General features: G+C 36.7%; 1 long non-coding RNA gene across 1 annotated transcript in view; it reads left to right on the top strand.

The window, feature by feature from the left end:
- Window positions 1-14901, top strand: part of LOC128250965 (uncharacterized) — a 701915-nt gene that overhangs the window by 224306 nt on the left and 462708 nt on the right. The window contains exon 2 of the long non-coding RNA XR_008266884.1: window positions 12620-12752. This is a non-coding gene — a long non-coding RNA (uncharacterized LOC128250965). The remainder of the gene's footprint in view (window positions 1-12619; window positions 12753-14901) is intronic.

Here is a 14901-nt window from a genome sequence, read left to right as displayed (position 1 = left end):
TCTCTACCTCCCTCACTCTTCCCCTCTCTCTCTCTCTACCTCCCTCACTCTTCCCCTCTCTCTACCTCCCTCACTCTTCCCCTCTCTCTCTCTCTACCTCCCTCACTCTTCCCCTCTCTAATGTCACTGTCTCTTTCTCTCCCTCTCTCTCGCTTTCTCTTCAATCCAATTCTTTCTGTCCACCTCTTCACCACTTTCGATCTATCCTATTCCCAACCCATCATCCTTACTGACCCCAAAAATACGCTCCTACATAAATTCCAGTTTTCTATTTCTTATTCCTTTACACAAATCAAGCTTCTGCAGTTACTGTTGTCGTTTATTCTACAGATGATTCTAGTAGGGGTTGTCCTATTTTGCAAGACATAATGTGTGTGCGTGTGTACACACGCGGTAGTGGTTCAAACGTTTGGTTTTCAATCACGGATTTCCGTTTTCCTTTCCGTTGCATGGAATATCGACAGTTGGACGTATCTATACTTAAAAAGCTCCTTCTTTAAGAAACGAAGTTACACTGATTATTTCCTATTCGATCTTTTCTATTCCCAACCCATCATCTTCCTGACCCCAAAAATACACTTGTACATGAATTTCAATATAAATACGATGCATTACAGACAGTTCATATCTACGAAACCCCCGTAACATAATTTGATATATAAGGCCTCATATAAATACGCGCACACACACGCATGTGTGTGTGTAAACCAGGTTCGAAAGAAGACCTGTCGCATTTTTGTCATCTTTTTCAATACTTACGGTAAAACAAACATTTTTTACTGGGTAGTCGTTCACCTTGTCTTTTTCTGCAGCAATTTGAATACAATTTTCAAAATGAGTTTGGATCAAACCTGCATGCTGTGTGAATTCGAAAGGGGCAATGGAAGCTGCTAGATTCCCTTCAACATTCAAATTTAATTTGCCAAATTATTTTCTTCGCTTTGAGACCGCGACCTCTTCACTGACAAAATTCCGTGCTGCACGGATTTTTGTTTTCGTTCCAGCTCACGATCTCTGATCAGGTCGCTTGCTATGCAAGTATATCTCCGTTATATATATATATATATATATATATATATATATATATATATAAAACGCACTAAAATTCTTCGTTTCATTGATTTTTGGGGGTGGGTTGTGTAATATCTGTAGGAGACTTTCACATAGATGCTACTTTACCTCGAAAGAAAACAACGGCGTGTTGATTGACAGTGTTTTATTTGTGACTCTTTGAACATATGTATCTTTTCAATCTGTCTTGTATATAAACATATTCCGGCATCAAGCTAGATATTTCATCTGCTAGAATTATCAGCTTAATCTTCCGGTATTCTCATACAACAGTATCACAGCCACCCCCATGATTATCAGTGACACCAACAACTATAACAACATTCTGGCGTTGTAATCCTTAATGCTAAATCAATTTATCTTACTATATCACAAACTAATTGCAGCATTCACTCTACTTTAATGTATATCAGTCCAAGAGTTTACTTAACTCTGATTCTTATAAACACTAATTCCTATTGGAAGCGGGTGGCTACCTATCAATTAATATCTGGTTTCAACCAGATGCATGTGCATGTACACACACATCGGATTTATACCGTCCAAAATTGGACACACATACACACACATATAAATATATACATTGATATATATATATATATATATATATATATATATATATATATATATATATATATATATATTGATACATATATATCTTTGCATATATGTGTGTGTGTGTGTGTTTAAATATATATATATACATATATATTGATACATATTTATAATTGTATATATGCACATTTATCTGTCTGTGTGTGTGTATGTATATATATATATACATAATCGTGTGTTTATATAAACACACACACACACACACACATATATATATACACGACTTTATACATTGTACGTACGTATACATTTATCTACGCTAATATAAATACACACGTGTATATGAAATATATATGCATATCTGTGTTATATACCACCAGCATACGCTCTGTATGTTCTCAATTGCGGTATCTACTCCGCAATGTATTTAATCAGATTGTATGGTTGTTAATTAATTGCACAAGTGTTAATCTTTATCCTGACTTTCTCATACACGCCATTTATATAAAGCAGGTTGGCGCTGCAGTTTAATGCGGAGGCAATTCATTCTATTAACTCTAGCTCTCTGTCCAATTCTGAAATTGTTGGCAGCTGGCCCGTCGTGCACTTTCTCGTTGCGCCTTACTAAGTAGTAATTACGAGGAACAATAAAGTGATGATGATGATGCCGACAACAGCAGCAGCAACAATAATCTCGTGCTTTTGTCGTATCAATTCAAAATCAAATAATAATAATAATAATGAAGACTACGACGACGAAACAATAATCCTTAGAAAAACCCTATCAATTCAAATGTTTGTGTTGTATTGTATGGAGGTATTTCTTCTCCTCGCCAAGCTTTGAGTTATAGTTCAACATCTCTTAAAATTCATTTCTCCTAGGGTACTGGGTGTGTCCGGCGATGAATTACATCAAACAAACTGTTTAAAATTAAGCAGTGATGATGATACTAATAATAATAATATTAATAATATGAATGCGCAGTTTATGTTGATATGAGATCACCAAGTGGCGCAAAAGGAAAAGGAAAAACTCAGACGTCACTAGCTGTGACTGGGGGCGCAGGGTAGCATCTACATTGCTAGAAATGAGTGCTAAAAAGCACTTAGAGCACCAATAAGCACATATTATGTATACACAAATAGGAGTAATAAATGCTCCACAGCGAGCGAGATCATTATACTATAGTTTCGTTTGAATGGCTAAACTACATCCCAATTGTCAGTATATATATTTATCGTATGAATTTATGGCTGACTGGAATAAATCTGTGTATGTGTGTGTTTGTCTTGTGTTCAGACTTTGCCATGAAAGCGGGTATTCCGTTGCCCATGAGGTGTCAAGGGTAAAACATTGTTATTTCGGGAATTTCTATAAGAAAACGTTGTGACTATTGTAATGTCTGGAAGAGGAACGAGAAGAGAATGAAAATTAAGAGAAAAGGGATGCACCCAAAAAAAGAGGAAGGAACGAATGAGAGAAAGAAAGTTGGTGTGAAATAGTGTTGAGAAGAATAAACTATAAAAGTGAAAATAATGTACAAAATCACAAGGGAGAATCGAATAATAATAACAATAATAATAGTAATGACAATAGTAACGAAAATATCAGTAATGAGTAGGAGGGGAGGAGGATACTAAATTGTGGTGATAAAAATATTCAAGGAGAATCTAGAGAGAAAGAAAACGTCTTCATGATGGTGATGAGATTGTTGATGTCGATGTTGCTGCTGCTGATGATGATGATGATGTGCAGCAGCAGCAGCCAAAAACCTCGAGCAACAACAAAATATGGCCATATTTTCTCTGCATATTATTTTCCCAGTTCCATCTCGAGTTGTGTCTTTTTTATTTTTATTTTTCCTTCCTGCGATGGCTGCTAAATGTGCAACTGACTGACAGAAAACAACTTCCTTCCCAACATTGATATCATCTTCAACAATATTCTTTGATCGTGCCTTGAATATAGCTGGAAGGCAACAATCCTCTTTTGTTCCTCTCTGCTCAACAATCCTTCAATCATTTCCAGTTCTTGACTCAACAATGCCTTCTTTTATGTTGCTCTTCTCTCCAACACTTGTTTTGTTTTAGTATATTTTTATTGTTTCGCTTTCCTTATTTCTTCTCATTGATTCCTGATGTAGTTGCTGATGATCGAGCATCATAGTCTTATTATTATTATTATTATTATTATTATTATTAAGGCAGTGAGCTGGCAGAATAGTTAACACACCGGGCAAAATACGTAGCGGCATTTCGACCGTCTTTACGTTCTGAGTTCTAATCCCACCGGGGTCGACCTTGCCTTCCATCCTTTCGGGGTCGATAAACTAAGTACCAGTTACGCACTGGGGTCGATATAATCAACTGAATCCGTCACCCCAAATTTCATGTCTTGTGCCTATAACAGAAAGGATTATTATTAATTGATGAAAACTCTCATCTTATTTTGCTGGGTATGATGGGGAGTGTCAGCTGTCCACAGCCAGCAGACTAAGGTGACACTTCTTTACTTGTCATACTTCAAGACCCCTGCGAAGAATTCTTGCAGTTCCATGCTGTTCTACCTTTACATTTGTAGCAATCTCTTTTGTGCTAGGCTGGTACTTCAGTGCTGATACTTCCAAGAACGCCAATTATTATTGGTATCACGTTTACTCCCCTTATTGCCCTCAACCGTCGTATTTCCCACTTGAAATCGTCGTGGAGGTTTAGTTTCTCTTCTTTTATTAAGGTATCGAATTGGCAGAATCTTTCGCACGCCTGACAAAATGTCTAGGGGCATCTCGACCGTCTTTACGCTCTGAGTCCAAACGCCACCGAGGTTGATCTTACCTTTCACCCTTTCGGGGTCGTTAAATTAAATACCAATTGATCTGTGTTCGATGTAATTGTCTTTTCCCTTCACGCTAACTTTCAGGTCTTGTGCAAGAATTTGAAATCATTATTATTATTATTATTGTTATTATCATTAATGTTCTCGTTCGGTTTATTGTTTTAGTCTAATTTCAAAAATTGGTGCCACACTCATCTCGTATTCTTGCCTTTCAAAGCATTATTCCTTTACAACTACAAGTGCTGACGTTCACGCTAGTAACACCACTATCACCACCACCACCATTCCAACTGTGAATTTGTTTTGTTGTTTGGAAGCTGGTGTTTGTGTAACTCGATCTCTATTCGTTCCTATTCGTTGTCGTCTCAATTCAAACTGATTGAAATGATTAAAAGCAGAAAATGAAAGAAGAGTAACGACAACGAAAGTGAGTGATGTCGGACAGCGTGAGTGATGTTAGATGTGCGTCTGTATGGGTTTGTGTGTCTGTAGATCTGTTTGCTTATCTGAGTATGTGTCTATACGTGTGTCAGTGTGTCTCTATGTATCTGTGCGAGTGTGTATGGAGATGTCTGTCAATGTGTATATATACATGTTTGTGTACGTGTGACCGTCTTTGTGTGTATCAATGTATGTGTGTGTGTGTGTATATATATATATATATGTGTGTGTGTGTGTGTGTACGTGTGACCGTCTGTGTGTGTCTATGCGTCTGTCAAGTAGGTCTGCATATCTGTCAGTGTATGTTTTGTGGATGCATGGATATCAGCGTGTGTGTGAGTATATACGTTTCGATGCGATGAGTGCGTTTGTGTGTGTGTGAGTGTGTGCGCGCGCGGCGCTGTTTGGCGTGTGTAGGAAGAAAAATCGGCGAAAAGGTGTGAAGTGCAATTAATTGCTTGTTTTAAGTGTTTAAGAGTCTATAAAAAGAAAGACGATACTATTGAAGTATTAGCAATGCCTCGGAATGACACGTCCACCGTCTCCACCACCACTTTCACCACCATCGCCACCGTCAGCAACTCTACAACAACCATCTTTAACACAACTGCTATTAACATCAATAACAACAGCAACATCAGAAGCAGCACAAATGACGTAGAATCGCCACCATTAATACATCTTCTACTACCGAAACAACACAAACAACAACACTAACACGATTACCATCAAATTTAACACAAACACAACTAGCAACAATAAAAAAAAAAACATCGCAACAGCGCCACCTGTAATACTAAGACGATCATCAATATTGTGAGAAGCATCGTTAACACAAGACAGCTACCACTACAACACCCGCCAACACCACCGCAACAGACACTACACCACTGTTACTACCACCGCCCATACAGCTGTCAAAATAACGACCACCACCATCTTAGCAAGATCCCTAAATATAATCCCCTCCACACAGCCTCACCACCACGACTGCCACTACCGCTACTACTGCTTATGGCAGAACCACCACCAACACCACCACCACCGTTCGTACTACAATCACCACGACCACCACCACTGCCAACATTGAGGCTTCCGCCACCGCTGGCCCTATCAATGTTTCTTTACAATTCGCATAATAACCAGACATTACCAAAATAACTAAGGAATTCTATGGAACAATTTGTTTTGTAGAGCATCACACGGTGCGGATGGGGGAGGGGAATGTGGACAGAGTTTATAATAATTATGATAAAGATGATAATGACGATGATGATGATGACAATCAGTAGCAATTACAATATCAATTATCGACCTCACCACCAATAATAACGATCATCACCATTATTATCAGCATCGCCATAATTCGAACCCTAGTCTCTGCCATTATCATCATCATTGTAACAGCAAAAAATTCAACATCAACAACAGCAAGCAACATTGATAATGGCTTTTGGTTTAGGCATGAAACCAAGAATTTTCAAGTGAGAGGTGACTATTCGATATAATCGACCATATTACTTGAGGAGTACTTTATTTTATCGACCTCGAATACATCAAAGACAATATGCTTAGCGGCAATTTTTTCAGGCTCTGTACATTCGGAGTTCAAATTCCGTTGAAGTCAAGTTTGCCTTTCATGCTCTTGGAATCCATTAGACACATACCAGGTGAGCGCTAATGAACTCGCCGTCTCCCACAAAATTGCAGGAATTGTGCCAAAATCTATTATTATTATTATTATTATTATTATTATTATTATTCAGTAGTCAACATCGAAGAATACCTTAGGAATGAGAACGCAGTTTCGAAATTTCCCCAAGACACCTGAAGAAGGTTGGCGGGTTTATCAGCCGAAACATTGTTTTAACAACAAACAAGATGAGGACAAATATCCGTCGAAAGTAAATAATAATGATGCTGATTATCATTTAAGGCGGCGAGCTGCTAGAATTGTCAGCACGCCAGGCATTTCGTCCGCATTTATGTTTGCAAACCAAAATCCATCTTGGTCGACATTTACTTTCATCCGTTCGAGGAAGCCACGCGTCTTCCCAGTAAACCTTACTCTAATATTATCGATAGTTTTTTTTTCGTGCATTCAATAAATCTTCTATTGTGCATTAATTCCACTTAATGGTTCAGTGGTCAGAGAATCTTATTGAGAAATTCTGTTTCCTTTTTTTCTTCATTTATCTTTACTTCTTCGGTCACTGCTTTTACCCCGGTGATACTTCGTCATCTTCAGTTTATACCTGGGTCTTTACTCAATTCTGCCGTGTTTTCTTAAGTTAGAGCTGGCCAATGTGTTCTGCCTTATGCTTCACTCATTTTGCTTTAATGATATTTGTCCCATTTCTTGTTGCTTGGTTTTTGGAACTTCATACTTTCTAGAGTAATATAAATGTTTCGTTGATGGAGTTGATATATATTTGACAATTCGAAGAAGTGGGTCACCTGTTTTTGTCAGGTATACACACATAGCTCAATATTGTTTTTGTCTTATTTCAAGTCCGATTAAACCGCGTTCTCCTAAACCTCTTGGTACGTACATCTGCTAGTAATCTGTGATGCCTAAGGTCTGGAGTTTTCTTACCTTGTCCCCTCCGGTAAAGACGTTCAATTTTCAGTCGATGGTGTTGAAGTTGCTCGTCTAAAGATTTTTCCATGGCATTTCATTAACCTTAATTCCATTAGTAACATTCCTTTCACTTTTTAGGACAACAGACACTTTCTTGAATCAATATTCTCTTTGGATTCCCTTCTTCAGCGATGAGTGACCTCCACCACTCTCATGGACTTCTATGTGCCATGGCGGCCCAGCTCATTATCACGCTGTCAATGTCAAGGTCTGTTTAAACGATGCCATTTTCTTTTTTATGGAGAGTGAGGGTTGCTAATGACGAAAACTTTACTTTCCTCTTTGAAGAATGGAAACAAGAATGGAAGTGACAACTGAATGTGATACAGAATTGCTTTATACAACGCACGTACATTATATTGCAAAGAACGAAAAAAAAAGCAAGGGCTGAACTTCAAACGTTTATCATCCTCGTCATCATCATCATCATTGTTCTTGTAATCATTTTATTCAATATACGTGTTTGAAGTTTTGCCGTTCTTTTTATACGTAGTGTAGTGTACGTGTGTTCTATAAAGCAAGTCTTTCTCTGTTAAATTCGATCCGTTATCTGCTGATTTCTAGAGTAGAACAATAAGTTCATAAAAACGATCTACAATAGTTCCCTTCTTTTTTTGTCTTCAACAACGAAAATAAAGATTTTTATCAACAAATAGAATCCTCAAAATGGTATCAGTTAATCATGCTCAGCCTATAAAACTGTATTTCTGGAATTGCTAATATTTTACTTCTTAGATTCGCTCCTGCGGACTCTAAGTTTGCTTCATGCTATAACCCCTATAAACATAAATTCTCTGGAAACCCATGCAGTATTATTGTTATTACTTAGCACCAAATGAATCCGCTTTGCCAGAGCTAAGTGCGAAAGTGCTTGAGAAAAAATCTGGGACTCTATTACCAAATATCCGCTTCCAATTTATTGAGTTCAGTCTTGTATATGTGTATTCCACATCCTATCTTAACAGTATATAGCTATGAAATACGCTTCGTAATTGTGTAAAGTTGTGTACGATCTTCTAGATTTGTCTTTGAGCGAATATCTTCTTCCATAACTTCAGATTTACTAATAATTTGAATCATAAACTGACTAGAATATTGTAGAGGAGAAACTATGTAGAAGTGTCTGATCGGCTAGGCTGTTCTCTTTCTAGTTTCTGTAATAGACTGAATACGTCATCCTAATTCACACTACTAACTAGACACCCGTGGCTACTTGGAGTTGAATCCATTCTTTTGTGGGTATCGATGGCAGTCAAGAGTTTGAGATAAATTTCTTACTCTCGTTCTACCAGTCACAAACACACTACGATTGGTCGTAGGCTGGTTCCTTCTTTCACCAAGGGACTAAAATATGCTCTGTTAATCGTAGCATCATTTCAACAGTATGGGATGTTTTAACTCATGAAAGATTAATACTGAATGAACAAACAGTAAAGTAATTATAAGCCGATTACATCGATCCTAGTGTTCAACTTGTACTTATTTTATCGATCCTCAAACGATGAAAAGCAAAGTCGACCTCGGTGGAATTTAAACTCAAAACGTAAAGACGGACGAAATAGTGTAGACAGATGAGGTAGGGCATCATTGACCCTTTTTATGGACCATGTGACAAGTGAAACCGACAAAGATATCCCCGAAGTAGAAGCCAGAACCGAATGGTTGCTGCAGGGAGGTCCAGCCAAAGACATCCAGACACTAGGTGTGTTCCTTACCAGCCAAAATTAGATATTGCTCCACTGATGCAGTTATACCTACATCGTCGCTGGGTCCCAAATTCTCGGATTCAAAAGAAGATTGGGGACAGCTTTCCATGGTTGAATGCATGGGTATCGATACCGCAACCACATATCATGGGAACAAAGCCTTATTCAAAACCACACTCCTGATTGCTTCTCCCATACGAGAGAAATTATATTTGATGACTTATCAAGCGAACTCTGGATACAATTTTCTAGGAAATCGCTCTACGTCCTTTAAACAAAGGATCAAAGATTAGGGGAAAGAAAAAAGGCGATTCAGATGCTGCAAACACAAATTAAATATACAACAAATATTTCAATTAACAAAACGGATTTGCCAGTCCTATAAACAATTATTTTCGAAGGCAATAAACATCAGCAAGTATTTAATTCATATAAAAGAAAAATCTGTCAACACTGAAGAAGAAAATTACGTGACATCATCCAGCTGAAGTGAGCTGATTGCATCAAATTATTTGCCAATGGATTAGTTCAACGAAGAAATAATGAAAGTTTCAGAATATTTATATTTAATAATAGAAGGAGAAAAGTTTGATCACATGATCATTGTGTCACTGTTAATATAACTTATTCGCTCCACGACCGCTCTTGTTCTGTTTAGGGGCATATAACATTTATATAATACGTGTAATTATCGAAGCAAAATTGTTGTTTGTTTCGCTAAGACCTACAAAAATTTTACCAACGCAACACTCAAATAAAGACACTGACAGGAATAAAAGAAATATATTAGAGACGCAAATTAATTGTTTTTCAATTATGAAGCCGAAAAAAGAAAACGCAGCGTTTTGTCTTCAATTTATTTTTTTACTTTAATTACAATGCGTTCCAAGTGTTTTCTAAAATCGTTATGAAACTCATTAATTAAAGCAGTAATTATAAAGTAATTGCAGATTGCTTGCAATTATAGTTATTTTATATCTTTTCTTTCATTATAATTGGTTCCAATTTCTTTATTTTATACCTGTTAGTTGCAAAAATTAATTTCTGAATTCCTTCAACGTACGTGTGTGTGTGTGTGTGTGTGTATATATATATATATATATGTGTGTGTGTGTGTGTGTGTGTGTGTGTGTGTGTGTGTGTGTGTGTGTGTGTGTGTGTGTGTGTCTAGCACGCACGTGACTCTGGATGTGTATGCGTGTATGTATATGTCAGTGTCCCTTCCCTCTCCCTCTCTCTCTATTTAGTGCCCGGTAACAGAAAAGGTGTTACTCTGAGGCCTAAACTTTTGTGTCGAAGCACTTTAGAAAGTTTTCAAATGGACCATCATTTATGTTATATATATATATACATGTTTGTGTGTGTGTGTGTTTGTGTGTATGTGGAAATAGCTGTTATCTAAATGAGACCAAATACACCCACACATTTGCACGTAGTACATTGTGTGTCAGTGTGTGCGCGCGCCTCAGACAGAGACGGACAGCAACAGTGAGACAGAGAGAGAGATACCTGGCGAGATTTAAGAGAAAGAATTTTCTTCGTCTAAACTGAATCAATATAGTTAAACAGTTCTTTCATTGATAAAAATAATATCGTTGGATATCGTCTAGTTTCTACAATTTCTAGCGTTTGATAGTTGTTTAAATATTTGTTTTTGCATTGACCTTTAGATCAAATCATGTCGTTAATATATTTGGTTTTGATAACTGTTTAACCAGAGGTCAGCACGACTGTGCAGAGCTGGGGTTATCAAAGGTGTCCTTTGATCGCCAGAAATGAATACCGAATCTATATATTTCAAACGCAGACAGAGCCGCGTTGCTTTAAGCCAGTGTCAAAACTGCGATGAAAGGGGATCATGCGGGGACGTTGATTGTTCTGGAATTTTATTTTTTGACTCGATCCATATTAAAATGAATAGCAAAACGGGAGTTGATATTAGAATAATGTAACTTCACGGCAATAAGTTCGTTAACGACTTGGAATGATCAGCACGGCCCGGTGCTTATCCCCAGTCTTCGCTGTATCCAGAGGATCACAGGTAAATCACGAACTCCCACACACACACACACTCAAATGGAGACAAGTACTTATATACATAGACACACATCTACACATACGCAGGTATATCAAAACGTTCGCAAACATTCAACATTAATAGAACATGGAGCTTATGAACCGTCACTGGATCCATTAGACATTGAAGCTAAATACATCACAAATCGCATTCTCGTGTTTTAGATAAGGTAAAGGTATGTAGTACATTCCAGTCCCCTAAAAATGAAGAAATATTTATACCTGAAATAATTTAAAATTTTGTCTCAGCCTGAACAGCACTAAGCAACAACTCTGACTAAATGGGTCGTTTCTATACGACTGTTCGACTTTCAACAAACAACTAAACCTCTTTCACCCAACACTTCAATTTAAAAGAAATACACGTCAGATAATGTAGTTCTACATATTTTTCTTCTTCTCCATCATCACAATGCTTCTTCGTCATATATATATATATATATATATATAATGGTATATATAGATATATATAGATAATATAGATATATATATCTAGTCCAATAGTGAACTGGCTTTGGGCAGATCCCGTGCATGTGAACCTTTTCCAGCAATATCTAACTTGTGCTATCCTCTTCTTTGAATAGTATAAATTCGTCTGCCTGAGATCAGCCATCGTCATCGCCCTACTTCGCCGTCTCAGCATTTTCCACTCGATCACTGACCTATACTCGGGTTCTCACCAGCTTTCTTCTAGTCATGCTTCAGGCCTTTGGCGAGCAGTGTTTTGTGTGAGTTGAATTGTCCCACAGCACTTCTTGCTCTGATTTCCGTCTCATTTCTCCCATCCTCAGTTAGTCGGCTTTCAAGGTATTTAAAGTATTGAATCTGCTATAATTTATTTCCGTTGATGTTGATTTGAAGATTCTCTTCTCTTTCCAATTTTCATTCCTTTGTTCTTCTGGTTTATTCTCATCCCGTGTCCTTCAACTACTTCAATCAGACATGTCATGATGGTCTGAAAACATTCCTATGCCTTTGCTATCATTGTCTGATAGTCTGCAAATCTCACAGTTTGTATCTAATATCCACCAACATCCAATCTTTCATTCATGATTCCATCACATCTCTCATCATTTCCTCTGCAAAATTGTAAATAAGTATTTTAGGTAAAAGAGAAAACCAAATTCGTTGCTACGATTCGCCCCTGCCGAAGTCTAAAATCGTCTGGCCCAGAAAGAAAAAAAATTCTTTTCACCATGCAAAATAATTAAATCTATTTTATTTACTTACGTCACATCTGGTTATTTTCTTGAAACTAATCATTGTTTTTCCCTATCTTTTTTCTATTTTCAGGCAATTACCATGTGAAAATTACATTTTACAATTAAAATATTAATTTTAATAGTAATAATAATAATAATCTTAAATATTTGGAACTGCGGATTGGATCTACTCATTATACATGGTATGGCACGGAATTATTAAGGTAAGTCTTTCAAGTACCTACTTAAATATCTACGTCTGAATATACACGCAGACACATATATTTAGCGAGAAATATAGTTATGAGTGTGTGTGTGTGTGTGTGAAGAATGAAATGCAATAAAATATGGCGTTGCCAATGTATAAAAAACGGAGATGTAGAGATGTCCAAAAAATTCCGTTTTAATATTCCAATACTTTAGGATTAAAAAATTTCTTGTGAAATATCTGACCGATTGACCCAAACTTGGAATTCTTCATTCCTTACCATGAAACCCACAATATGCTGTTACACAGTATTTGACCGCCCGTTTAACCCGTTCCTTCATTAACATTAAACCACTAAGCTGTTCAATGATACGAAAAATAAATTTCAATCAGAAGACAGATCGATCTGGTTACGAACTGCCTCGTCGGTGAACTCTTCTCCCTCAGCCTGAAGGGAATTTTCATCCCGAAATATTAGACTGTTAAAAAGGGAATTTTTAAATATTTCTTCATATTTCTCATTCGTTGGCAATGCCAAATTTTATTCCATTTTATTCTTCTCTCGGATTGCCATAGGGATTTATTAAAACTCACCATTTTGCTCACGCATCTCAATGCTTCAAACAAATTTCCATTCACACACATACAAAACACGTATATAGTTCTATATACGTTACAGATATACATTAACAGAGCACTACGTGCCTAAAGCTATTCTAGGGAATGTTCAAATATAAAATATAAAGTAGTTATAAGCATGCATAGAAAACTATTTCCATGCTAGGAATGGATTCAGACATTCTTGAAATTTATAACACTCACTTTATACCAATGTACAAAATTTCTCTTTGTCCCTGAAGAAGTCCTATTCGATTACGACCTAACAGTTTTCAGATATACAATTTCTGAATCCGTTCAATAAAATGGAAACATAACGTGCGCTCCATAAATAAATATTGAGCAATTGTGCGAACACCGGATCTTATTTAATATCAAGGATTAATTATTAAGATAACTACATTCTATATACATGCAGATATATGCGTGTGTTTGTCTGTGTGTGTGTGTGTGTGTGTGTGTGTTTGCATTTGTGTGTGTGTGCGTGGTAGGGTTGGATGTGTATACAGAGAAATCTTGGTTCCGATCTTGGATAGTAGCTAAGGAGTGCTGTGCTAAAAGAAACGGCATTGTTTGGAACTTTATGCCACATAAAACATTCAGAAAGTGTGTATATACCTGCCAAACGGTCGCAATATATGTGTTAGACATAGACAAATACGGATATACGTCGCTAAATTCAGATATGTGATATATAAAAATAATGTACCCTTATTGGTTTTACATCTTTTGATGAAAATTCATGATAAAATTTTTCAGCAATCGAAAGAATTATTGTTGGCTAAACTTCCTACAGAGTCGCATTTCGTCCTCCACCCATAAAGAATAGCATTTTTCTTTTCTTTTTTTCTTTTTTATTTGGTTTCGTTTTTTTGGGGGGTTTTTTTCGCAAACATTCTGTAACTTATCAAGTTCTTTGCAGTCGAGATAACAGAAAGACACCTTTTGCTGGAAATTATTTTGAGGGTTCACGTGTTTGATATTTTCCATCTATGGTTCTCATGGTTGACATGCTTAGATCTAAAGTCATGCCTACGCATGCTTGACATTCGGCAGATCAAAAGCTTTCAATGTTTGTCATTTTACGTCTCATGCGATATTTTAACCCCCTCCTACTTCATGTACACACACACACACACACACACACACACACACACACACACACACACACACACACACACACACACACACACACACACACACATATATATATAGAGAGAGAGACACAGAGAGAGATGCAGACATACATGCACACTCAGTCAAATATGTGAAAACGTATGTGCTTATATACACACACACACACACACATATATGTATATATATATACATGTAATATACATGTATATATACATTTGTGTAAAGGTATGTGTGCGTGTATATATATATATATGAACACATACATATACATATCTATATACACCTGTGTGTACATATATACATATGTACATACACGTATGTGCGTGTGTACATATATATATATATGCATATGTACATATACACGTGTGTGCGTCTATATATATATATATATATATATATATATATATATA

The sequence above is a fragment of the Octopus bimaculoides genome, chromosome 27 (genome assembly GCF_001194135.2).
Source record: "Octopus bimaculoides isolate UCB-OBI-ISO-001 chromosome 27, ASM119413v2, whole genome shotgun sequence".
In the NCBI taxonomy this organism is placed as follows: Eukaryota; Metazoa; Mollusca; class Cephalopoda; order Octopoda; family Octopodidae; genus Octopus; species Octopus bimaculoides.
The sequence above is the reverse complement of the archived record's forward strand: the minus strand, read 5'-3'. Positions and strand labels throughout refer to the sequence as shown.